Source organism: Protopterus annectens, chromosome 1.part1, assembly GCF_019279795.1.
Source record: "Protopterus annectens isolate FY-2018-M chromosome 1.part1, PAN1.0, whole genome shotgun sequence".
Taxonomy (NCBI): domain Eukaryota; kingdom Metazoa; phylum Chordata; order Ceratodontiformes; family Protopteridae; genus Protopterus; species Protopterus annectens.
The window spans coordinates 1,888,990,594-1,889,003,479 of record NC_056726.1 but is presented as its reverse complement, the minus strand read 5'-3'; positions in this window follow the sequence as shown (position 1 = coordinate 1,889,003,479).

Sequence of the window (12,886 nt, the reverse complement as noted above, 5' to 3'; positions counted from 1 at the left end):
ATAGAAGGTCATACTGGGCATGCTCCTACACTGGATACAGACAGCTAGGTACATCTCAACTGTCCCAACACACACCCATCAAACAGGATTACCCACAGCTAGCTGCAGGTGGCCCATATGTAATATATCTGCATCTGTTGCATGTGATACACAGACATATATATGGGCAACAGATAATATGTCAAGCATACATAGGTTCATAGGTTCATAGGTTCATAGGTTGGTACTAGGCTATCAGCCCTAGGGCCTATACAAGCCTAGCCATAACAATTCCCTGGCTATTTCTTCCCACATTATTTACTTTCCTGGACCCCTGTCTAGCAGGGCGACTGACGTGATCCCTGGGGTGAATTTCCTTTCTCCCATCCAATCGTCAAGGTTCCTCTTGAAGAGGTCCAAAGAGGCACTCTGCTTGACATCTATGGGCAATATATTCCAGAGTCTGGGGAGTCTCTGGGTCAGGAACCTATCACTCCAGCATGTTTTGTTTATTGTGATGACAAGGTTTAGATCCCTGGAGCGTGTAGCTCTGAGGGATTGGGATTTCTTTAAGTGTAGCATGTCCAACAGCTCTGGGTTTGACATGGCCTTGTATGTTAAGCAGAGATCGCCTCTGAGTAGACGATATGCGACAGAGTATAGCTGGAGTTTTTTAAGGCGGTCAGCGTAGGGCATCTGCTTTAGGCCTGTGATTCTTTTAGTGAGGTATTTCTGAGGCCTTTCCAGTTGTTGCAGATGTCTTGAGAGGTACATACCAAATGGGGCGTTGTATTCTATAATGGGTCTAATGAGGGATGAGTACAGTGGGACAATGGCCTCCTTTTTTCTGGATGAAAAGCCCTTTGTGATGAGGTGTGCCACATAGAAGGATTTCCTGACTGTTGTGGCGATGTGGTTATCGAAGGTGAGACCACTGTCCACCTGTGTCCCTAAGTCTCTTATCACACTTTCTGCATTTAGTGTACTGCCACCTATATGGTAATTCATGGATACATGTTTTTTTCCAAAGGGGATAACAATACATTTCTTGGCATTGAGCTTGAGCCCATGGCTCTGGCATCAAGCATCTGTTTCTGTAAGGCCCTTTTGTAGAGTATCCACATCATTTGGGGATTCAATAATGGCTCCCAGTTTGCAGTCATCTGCAAACTTTGTTAGCCAGAGTCCCTTAGTGTTGACCTGTACTTCAGAGAAGTAGATGCCAAACAAGAGCGGCCCCAGGACTGAACCCTGTGGTACTTCACTTGTCACTTGTCTGGAGCTGGATTTGGAGTCGGCTACTTTTACAGTGTGGGTTCTATCAGTAAGCCATTTAGCAACCCATTGGGTGACATAGGGATTAATGCCCAACTTAGTAAGTTTATCTATGATTCCAGAGTGTGGGATGGTGTCAAAGGCCTTGACAAGGTCTAGATAGGCTGTGTGGACCACCTTACCCTTGTCCATGGCTCTGGTGACTGATTCAAAGAAGTCAATCAGGTTCAGGAGACAAGATCCGCCCTTCACAAACCCAAACTGGGTGGGGTCCAGTGTTTGAAAGTTGCCAATGTCTTTGTTTATAAGTTCCATGATAATACGCTCCATGGCCTTGCAGATAAGGTTTGTCAGACTGATGGGACGGTAGTTTCCGGGATCCAAGGTGGATCCCCCCTTGTGGATTGGGATAACTGTAGCTCTGCGCCACTCAGTGGGCACGAAACCTGAGGTGAGGCTACACACATAGACGTGGGGATGAGAAAGACACAGGGGGACACACAGAGATTGAGTCATACACACAGATACCCTGAATGGCATAGAGTGATGTCCTGCTGTGGACAGTGGCATGCCAGTCAAAACCAGTTGCACATGCCAGCATGAAGGTGAGCTCCATTGTGTAATAGCACTGAGGTGGGGGTTATAATATCACATCACCTGCCTTTGTGTGTGTGTGTGTGTGTGTGTGTGTGTGTGTGTGTGTGTGTGTGTGTGTGTGTGTGTGTGTGTGTGTGTGTGTCAGTAGGCTTAAGCATTAGGAGGCTGTTCCCACTCAGTACTCTTCCCATTGCCCTACTTCAAATGAATTTGCTGTTGTCATTCACATTAAAAGTACCATTGGACACCTGTCAGCCCTATAATCTCTGTAGCATGTGTGCTAACTGCATAACACTATAGTACAACTAACTAGATTGATAGGGGTTCCAATCTCAGTGGTGGCAAGTGTGTGTGTGTGTGTGTTTGTGTGTGTGTGTGTGTGTGTGTGTGTGTGTGTGTTTATTTGCAGATGAAACATTTTAGGCCATTCCCACATAATACTCTTCCCAATGCCCACTTTAGCAGTCCTGCTGATGTCAGTCCACTTAGAAGTACCTTTGCACAGCCCCAGCCTTAAAAACTCTGTGGTATGTGCAATAACTATGTGACAGTATAGTACAAATAACTAGATAGACAGGGGCTCTAATTCCAGTTCTGGCAAAAGTGTGTGTGTGTGTGTGTGCGCGTGTGTGCGTGTGTGTGCGTGTGTGTGCGTGTGTGTGTGTGTGTGTGTGTGTGTGTGTGTGTGTGTGTGTGTGTATGTGTGTGTGTGTGTGTAGGTGTGCATGTTAGTAGGCTGAAATATTTTGAGGACTTTCCCACTCACAACACCTCCCAGTGCCCTACTTTAGCAGTCCTGCTGATGTCAGTCACCATAGAAGTACCTCTGGGCACTTTTCAGCCCACAAAGCTCTGTAGCACATGCAATAACTGTGTAACACTGCAGTATAAATAACTAGATAGACAGGGGTTCTATTCCCAGTTCCGGAAAATGTTTGTGTGTAAATGTGTAGGTTTGTAGGCTGAAATATTTTGAGAACTTACCCACCCACTTCACATCCCAGTGCCCTACTTTAGCAGCCCTGCTGATGCCATTCAACTTAGAAGCACCTTTGGGCACTTGTCACCCCTATAAACTTTTTAGCGTGTGCTAACTGTATAACACTATAGTACAAATAACTTGATATGTAGGGGTTCTAATCCCAGTCCTGGCAAATGTGTTTGTTTGTTTGTGTGTGTGTGTGTGTGTGTGTGTGTGTGTGTGTGTGTGTGTGTGTGTGTGTGTGTGTTTCTTTGTAGATAAAACAGTTTTAGGCCATTCAAAACCACTACACCTCAGAGTGCCTTACTTTAGAAGCCCTGCTGATGTCATTCCCTTGAGAAGTACATTTGGACTGACCTCAACAATATAAGCTTAGTGGTGCATACAATAAATATGTAACAGCATAATCCAAATAACTAGATAGGCAGGGGTTCTATTCTCAGGTCTAGCAAATGTGTGTGTGTGTGTGTGTGTGTGTGTGTGTGTGTGTGTGTGTGTGTGTGTGTGTGTGTGTGTGTGTGCAAGTGTATGTACACAGTTTGTAGGATGAAGTATTTTGATGACTTTCCCACCCATAACACTTCCCAGTGCCCTATTTTAAAAGTTCTGCTGATGTCATTGCCCTTAGAAGTTCCTTTGGATAGCATTCAGCCCTATAAGTTGCATGGCACATGCAATAACTAAGTAACAAAATAATACAGATAAATAGATATGCAGGAGTTATACACTCTGTTGTGTCATATGTGTGGTGTGTGTCGTGTCTGTGTATGTGTGTGTGTGTGTGTGTGTGTGTGTGTGTGTGTGTGTGTGTGTGTGTGTGTGTGTGTGTGTGTGTGTGAAGGTGTTTTGTAAATGTGTGTTTGTAGGATAATGTATTTTTATGCCCTTCCCACCCAGTACATTACCAATTGTCATACTTTACAAGGGTTCTTGATGTAACTCACCTTAGAGATACCTTGCCACACTGTCAAATCCTGTAAGCTCCATGGTGCATGTGATAACTCTGTAACACTGCAGTACACATAACTAGATAGGTAGGTGTTCTAAACTCGTTACTAGTAATTTTGATACTGTATGTGTGTGAATCATTTGTTCTGGGGGTGTGGGTTATACCATTTTGAAGTATGTACCACCCAGTACACGTCCCATTGCCCTACTTTACAAGGCCTGCTGATGTCATTCATCTTAGATGTACCTGTATATAATTGTCAGCTCTCTAAGCTCTGTGGTGTGTGCAATAACTGCATAATACTATAGTGGAAATAAGTCGATAGGTAGGGGTTCTAATCTCAATATTAACAACTCTACTAGTGTGTGTGAAGCATATCCCCTGTGGCTGTTGTGGGTGTAAGTTATACCATTTTAAGGCCTGTTGACCCCTACCCATGAAATTACTTTAAAGAGCCTGTTAATGGCATCTGCCTCACATGCACACTGTAACACTATACAACCCATACCAGTCATCTGTACAGATGTACATGGAATATACACATGTTTGTAACCCATATGTGGTCTGTGTCCCCTAACAATGAGCATTCCTGTGATATCCTTGGCAAATATGTCACAGTTACTGTAGAGACACACATGCCAGCATCAGACATCGTACCTGACTGACACATCATGCTGATACACAGTCTGTCACTTTATCACTTGTGCAGGTTTGTAGGAGCAGTAGACAAGAACAATAGCTATGTTTGGTGGATTATCCCACCATCCATGAAGGCATTTCCAAGATTACCTGTTGCAAGAGTTTGCGTGTTAGGTCCCAGGCATATAATCTATGTGGAGCATGTCATGTGTATGCAGCACTATAATAATTACAAGTGGATATGTGGGGTTACTAATATGTCTATTGGCAACTGTGTATTTGTTTCTGTATGCACAGCCCCTGTAGCCATCTTTAGTGTGTGTATGTGATGGCTATACCATTTTTTCTGCCTCTACCACCCTGTGAACTCCCCATTGCCAACCTAGTGTCAGACCATACAGATGTCATCCACCGTATAAGCACAGTTAGTTTCTAACACCAAGCCACTGTGGTGCATGCAATGGTCATATCACTGTGTATTGCACATTAATAGATGAGTAGGTCATCTACTCTGATAAGTGTTACCTCCATGTGCATGTGTGTTTCACTGCATGTCCCCATGCAGTGGTGTGTATGTGTGTGTGAGTGAGTGTGTGTGTGTGTGTGTGTGTGTGTGTGTGTGTGTGTGTGTGTGTGTGTGTGTGTGTGTGTGTGTGGGTGGGTGTCAGATGGCTCTAACATGTTAAGGGGCTCTGAACCCACCATTGGCAATCTTAACAGCCCCTGCAATTATCATCCTCTTCAATAGCAGTGGCAGATACTGCCACACTACAGTACCGCTGTGCTATATGTGTTATGTATCTAGCACTATCATTTGTAAGACTGTGCAGGTAGGGGCTGTGCTCAGCCCTTCATCAGCTGTGCCATGTACAGGACTATGACTCTATGTGAACTACCAGCACAAGAGGCCAGACATGCTTATGAGATAGCAGACACACATGTTAGTGATTGTCAGGTTAGATTAACACAGTCTGACCTGTGTCAGGAATACATACCCCAGACCTGTCATACACAGTACCAGGCATACCCTCATCAACTGCATGATGGTTGAGTGAATGTGACAGAAATGGCAGGGGCAACAGTTGCTGCTAGCTGAATCTGTTGCAGTTAAAGTAATGGCTATGTTTGTGAGGGACCTAGTGCCAGTACAGTTCAAGTAACTTCCTCTGTATTTGTGAACCTGCAGTCCTACAGAATGCCCAGGTGATATGTATGAAGTCTAGGTGGCTGTGTCAAGGGTATGTATGCAAGGTTACACTGTCTGCCACAATTGCCCCTCACACACATTGTTGTAGTTAAACACACCTGGCAAACATGAACATATACAGCTGTACCCTGGCTATGAAAAGGTCACTGTGTTTCCACTCCACCTTACTCATCATTGCTACTGTCAGCAGACCCACAGCCTGCAGACACACAGACACCTGGAACACAATCAGAATACAGTATGTGACACTACAGTCAGTCAGCAGTACTAACAACAATAGTGCATCATGGCTAACAGGGTACACACATCTCGATGTGTACCCATAACTACTGCCAGCAGACAGCACCTTACACAGCATGACATTGCTACACTGTACTATAGTCACCCTATGCATCAGACCCATATGAGCATGTCCATGCATCGATGGTATGAATAACAGTGGTGTGGCACAAGTATCGTCATATGCACAGGGTGTGGTGTTGGATCACCAGAGACCTAAGCTGGTCCATATGGCTGACATCATGTGTGTGTGTGTGTGTGTGTGTGTGTGTGTGTGTGTGTGTGTGTGTGTGTGTGTGTGTGTGTGTATCTGGAGGGATGGCATTCAACTGGGCCATGAAGAGGAGCTGCGCATGTCTGGTGGTGACCGGCACATTATAGGAATGTGTGAGTTTTTGTCTGCACATCATGATGCCATGTGGATGCCCAGCATAGGGCTATGTTGGGCAGCCATGGACCATACATTGCAGGATGTACAGTTCACCATCTCCCGGCAGGGATGTGGGAACTACTTCTGCCAGGAGTATCACTGGCACTGCCAGGCCCAAGGACAGATGCAGTACTACTCCCTGATGGTGACTACTGTCTGCTGGATCCCCATTCCTGAAGGAACTGGACAGGACAATGTGTCTATGGCCTGCTCTAGTGTGGTGTGGCCAGCACCCTCCCTTCGGTACTGCTGTTGGTACTGCCACTATAAGACACGGCCATGTGGGCTCACAGCTGATCATGTTGCTGACCTATGTCCACTTGGCCAATGCCTTACTCCCACCACATGCTCTAGCACAGACATTGCACGGTCAAACAGTGACAATGTCTCACCCCACTGTCTATGCATGACATTGGCAAGATGACGCATGGCATCACAAATCCTGTGGAGGTCGTCACCCATGGCAGGGAGCACTGCATTGATGACCCTGAGCATCTGTCTGGTGTTACAGTCAGTATGCACCTGTGCCTTCATGACAGACCATAACATGCATCTGGTGACATCTGCTGTGTCACTTGTGACAGAGGCTTGATGGTCGGCAGACCTCCATTGAGCACCACTGTCCACCTGCCTGTGTGTATCCTCACCTGCTCTCCTGGCTATGGTTGGTGTCTACACTCACACTCGCCATACTCAGCACACTAGCCTGTTCCATGCCACCACCTTTAACCTAGCCATTATCTGTGGTTGCTGGGGACTGGGTATATGTGTGCATACTGACTGTGTGTGGGGACATGGTGGGTGAAAGTGGGATACCAAACAATGGCACAGATTCAGGCACCAACAACCCCACCTGTGCCTCACTATGACCATCATCATCATGGGAGTCTGCTAAGACACTGAGACCAGGTTGTGAGGGGGAGGGACACCAACCCCTGTGTTCACCTGTGAAGTTCAGACAACATATGTAAATTAATACCCTGCAGTATTATGTTTGCTGATATACACACGCACACAAACACACACACACACACACACACACACACACACACACACACACACACACACACACACACACACACACACACACACACTCCTGGTACAGTCTGGCACAGCTATGGCACCTCTGGGCCCTTCAGGGCAGACATTACAGTAGTTCTGCCTGCCACAATCTGTCTCATTAATTGCTACCGTATGGCCCACAACAAAGCGTGACAAATCATACTGTGTGATGAGCCTAGTAACAAAATGGTAATTGTGTCCAAGACCAAGGCTATTGGAATGAGCTATACAGTGTTACCAAGTGCATATGCACTTACTGTAAGAGCTGACTTACTGCTATACAGACCACACACAATGACAAGGTGTAATGATATGTGATGATAACTGATGAAGGAACAGGACTATACACTATCACTGCAATAGCCTCACGGTTCTGACTCACAGGAATTCATTTCATACAACATTGCAGGACAGTCTGCTATACATACAGGGAACATGTAAAGTAATAGGTACATAGCTTCATAAGATAATACCAGGCTATTGGCCCTGATGCCCTCACATGCCTGGCCCAGACTTTTGCCCATGTCCCTTCAAAGCCAGTACCTGTTTCCCCTGTCCAGCTGGGACACATGCAGGATTCCAGGGGTATCTCTTCTGTTTCCCATACAGTTATCCAGTTTCTTCTTCAAGAGGGCTATGCACGCACTCTGCTAGACATGGGGAGGGAGTGTATTGTACAGACAGTGTATTGTGTGGAACACCACACTATCCTGGCAACAAGTACTATACATGTCACAGACCAGGTGAGGGACTTGCGTGCATGATGTGTGAGTGGGGTTTGTCTTACAGATATGCAGAAAAGCCGTCAAGGCAGGTTTGGAAATGGCCGTTTATGCCAGACACAGGTCACCTATGATCAGTCTGTATGAGACTGAGTACAGTGATGGGGCTGTCAGCCTACCTGCATAGGATAGGTGTTGCAGACCCTGGATTTGCCTGGTCAGGAACCCCTGTGGTCTCTGCAACTGCTGCATGTGCTTGGCAAGGCACATGCCAAAGGAGTCATTCTACTTGGTAATGCATCTGATAAGAGTGAAGTACAGAGATGTTGTGGCCTCCTAGTTCCTGGATGACATTCCCATATTTCTGAGGTGGGCCATGTAGACATCCTTCAGTACATTGGTGCCCACATGGTGGGGAACTTTCAGGTTGCTACCAACCTTGGTGTACAAGTTGCCTCACACCTGATTGCATGCTCAGAACATTATTACTGTCATAATTAGTGTGGATGATGTCTGTCAGAGCAGGGAGCATGATGCAGCTCCTGGCATTAGGTTTGCAGCAATGCTTCTTGCACCAGTCATTAATTGTGTGAGGGCCTCTTGGAGGATGCTCACATCAGTGGGGGAATGTTAGGCAGTGACTAGCTTGCAAGCATCTGTAAACCTGATCAGTCACACACCACTGCTTTTGACCTGTACCTCAGATACATATATCTCACACAGTAGAGGCCCCCAGACCAATCCTTGGGGTACATCGCTTTGGAAGGCTGTACTACTAGAGGTGGGTTCCACTACTTTTACTGAGTGGGTACTATCATTGAGCCAGTTAGCTACCCATCTGGTAACATACAGGTTGATGTCAAGCTGTGTAGATGTATGTATCCTGGTCACCTGGAATTATTGTGACAGAATTGTGCTAGGTGAAGGTAGGCATTTTTCACCATCTTCCCCTTGTCATTGTGTCTGTTGCCCACTTCAGAGAAGTCAACCAGATTTAACAGGCCTGATCTCCCTTTGACAGTACCACACTGTGTGGGCTCAGGCATTGTGAGGTTGCCAATGTCCCTGTTCATAATATCCTTGATATTGCCTTCCATGCCCTTGAAGTGCAGGCTAGTTAGGCTGATGTGCATATGATGGCTGGGTCAGTGGATTACTCAGCCTTTATGTATAGGGATGACAGTGACTCTCCTCTGTGCAGATGGGATGACACCAGTGTTCAGGCTTTGGGCGAATACAGTGCATAATGGATCTGAGACCTCATGCGTGAGTTTATGTAAGATGCAGCCAGGGATGGTATCAGGCCTATGGAGACTTCTGTGTGTTGCCTTTGAATGGGCATTATGGGCCTGCTTCCTGATAGTGAGGGGAGGGAGGCAGGTGTTGTGCATGCACATGTGTACCGATGGGTGGACGGTGGGGATGTTTACACTTCACCTGTCTGCAGCAGGTTGCCTATATCCATGCCGTATGTGTATGTGGAGTTATTGACCTCCACTACAGAGCAGATTTGCCTCTGGGATTGCAGACATATGTGTGGAGGCCTATGATTGGCCTTGGTGAATGTGTCCAATTTGCACTCAAAGACAGGCTTAAGGTAATTCACCTGTGATCATATCTGCTTCTGCAGACCAATGTAACATTGCTTCCAATACGGAACTTGTTCCTTCTTAGCCCTGTCCAGCAATTATTTCCACCTATTATGGTATTTTTGTATCACTGCTGTCCACTACAGATGATTACCGTACCTTGAGGGAGATGATGTTGTACTGTCAGCTATTGTTGAGTCCATACAGCTATGTAGGTGCTCACATAGTATTGTGGTGTGGGCTTGGACAGTACTGCTAGTTCCCACTGATGAGACATTGGCTGTAAAGCTACTTCTACCTGCTCTGAGGAGATGTATAGTAATTTGTGTAAAGTTAAGTTTGTCTGTCCCTGACAGGGGGGGGGCGGGGCAGGGGAGATGGTGACCTGAGCAGTGATGGCTATGTGTTCAGGTCTACCAAGGAGGATGACACTGTGGGAGTGCTACAGTGGCTACTCATGTTGATTAGGACCAGGTACAGGATATTTCCACCTGTCGTAGGAGTGTTGACCGGCTGATCCATTGCATTGCCATTGACAAAGTCAAGGAATCTCTATGCATTCATGCCCAGGTGGCATAGGTCATGCACACCATGGTTGGGTAGCTGAAGTCACCCAGGAGCAGGGCAGATGATTCAATCCTGACAGATTCCAGCAAGTCCCAGTAGGTGTTTTGGGTGTCCATAGTCATGGTTGGAGGCCTGTAACTAGCTATGATTTCAGTAGATGTTTTGTCAACTGTTGACTGCACTCGGGATGTCTCCTGTGCATCATATTGTTTGGTCATCCCGGAGGTGTGCATGTGTATGATAATGTTTAACACTCTACCTCCTGTGGCATTGCAGCTCTCCATTTGGGGTCTAACTGTATGATGGGATGAGTAACCTGGCAGGTGTCAGTGACTGCACAAATGGCATCATCCTACAGGACAAAGCAGGCTTGCCTTGACATGGGTTTCATGCTGAGACACATAGCTCCTGTTAGAGCAAGATATCTGCACAATGGCATAAATCACTGGTGGGCAAAGCCTGGAAAATAGTGTCACTTTATGAATCTAGCTGAAATACACTTAGTTGCCAGCAAAGACGGTGTTGCTTTCGCAGGTCTTCTCCACAGGATATGACATCAGACAATCAAATGTATGTGATTATGTTATGACTTCAGTCTTTAATGGGTTGCCAGTGATATGCCAGTCAATACACAACCGTATGAGGCATTGACTACAAATTTGATGCAGACATGTGGTCAGTCTGCAAAACTATGGACAGTTGTCAGGTATAGGCTCAGTATATAACCTACATTTCAACACACACTTCTGCACCTGTTGTGCACTATGCACATACCCTATATTAGTATATTTCATTTGTAAGACAAGCATATCTATTACAGTAGCATTCACAGGTGACATATGACTATTTACAACATCCCAGGTAGCTGGACTAGTAGAGTCACACTCAGTATTGGACAACAGACACTCCAGTAGTAGTCATACATGATCTGACCTTTGTTAGGGTGACTCAGGGGCCAGAGATGTGATCCATGTCTCTGCAGACAGGCCAAACAGGAATGGTTATATATGCCAGACAGCAGCATGTGAGTCCAGCAGGTATTGTCATGACCTAGTGTTTAACTTCCTATTTTACATTATTCCATCCCTCCTTTTGCATTTCATTATGGGCTTATGTGATTGACATAACTGTTATAGTGCTGAAGAGTTTCCTCAGAATAATGCAAATGATTAGGTTTGTGTAGTCACAGTCTGTCTTTGTGTAGATGGGTTCAGACCTGTGTTGCATAGGCAGCAGCTTGCCTTTTGTAGGTAATGCTCTTGAGCAGGGGATGGCCTGTGCACCAATTAATGTTTCCTACTTGCTACTTGAATCCAGAACAGCTGTGCTGTCTTTCCATTAGCCAATGTCATAGCAACACAATGCAATAATTAAGTCCTTCATGTGGGCCTTGCCCTTTTCTTTGCCTGTGTGGAGGACGTTATGGAGGTGTGGGAGCTACAGCTTCACAGACAGTAGGTGGAAATACCTCTCAGGACACGACATGTGGAGACAGCCCAACAACATGTGGGACAAAACTCCAAATTGGTACAGATTGTGAGTAAGTATTGCTGTTATACACATAGAGGATTGCTAGATTAACAGGGTTTGTCTGAACATGCATTTTCTGTGGGACTTGACGTCTGACAGTGATATGTTTCTGACATACCTCTCAGCTCTCCAGATGTCCACAGACTGCCCAGAGGTTTGCCTGTTATGTTTGGTCTGTTCCTCAGACAGTTTCTGTTTTTGAGAAATCAGTAGGAAAATGTGTGGATTGTAGTCGGTAAATGTTGACATCCATTAGTGTTTCAGACATCATATCCTTCAGGGATGTTATGTTACAACAAACCTTGTAACACCAGCAACTGTTTCATTTTGTAACACCATTATGTGAGATATGTCCCTCTTTCGGCCCCCTGTCCCCTAAGTATGTCATGCTTTGTCCAGATATCTTGCAGTAAGAGGTTTGGAGGCATGGTATATCATTATTTAGTGACTGCACTCCTAATATCATCCGAGTGACTTAGCAGACTTCTGGAAGTGGTATGCAGCAGTGGCCATAAATATGGTTCCACACCCTGGACATTCTATGGAAATCTGTACAGTTTAGAGTTATGTATGTCTGTCCATTCTTAACAGACTGCCAAGATTGTGTAGCAGTGTTGTGTGTAAATGTCAGTTGGGCTGAGTAGGGAGAGTAGCAGATGTGTGTCATAGATCCTTTTCTATCTGACTGTGCATGCTGCTACAGTTGCTGGCGGTCTATCAGGTGTATATGTTTGTAGCGGCATACTGAGAAATGTCGTGTAACACCTCAGGATTCCCAGTAGATTGTGAGTCGGGCCAGTATATGTCAGTGTAGTGTGTGACTGGCAATCAGGATATGTTTGTTCAATCATTCTACTCTAGAGTTCATTTGGGATACTGGTATATTGCTGGGACTGTGGTGCAAAAGACTGTGGTTGGACAATGTCTCACCAATGTCTGTTTTTCCCTAAATTTCCATCCCTGTAGTGCATGATATATTTGGAGATACATGAGTAATTCCCCAGAGCTGATTTGGGGTAGTGTCGTGTTGGTCTTACTGTGGTTCAGATGGTGCTGGGTAAAATGGTTGGGAGCTCTCA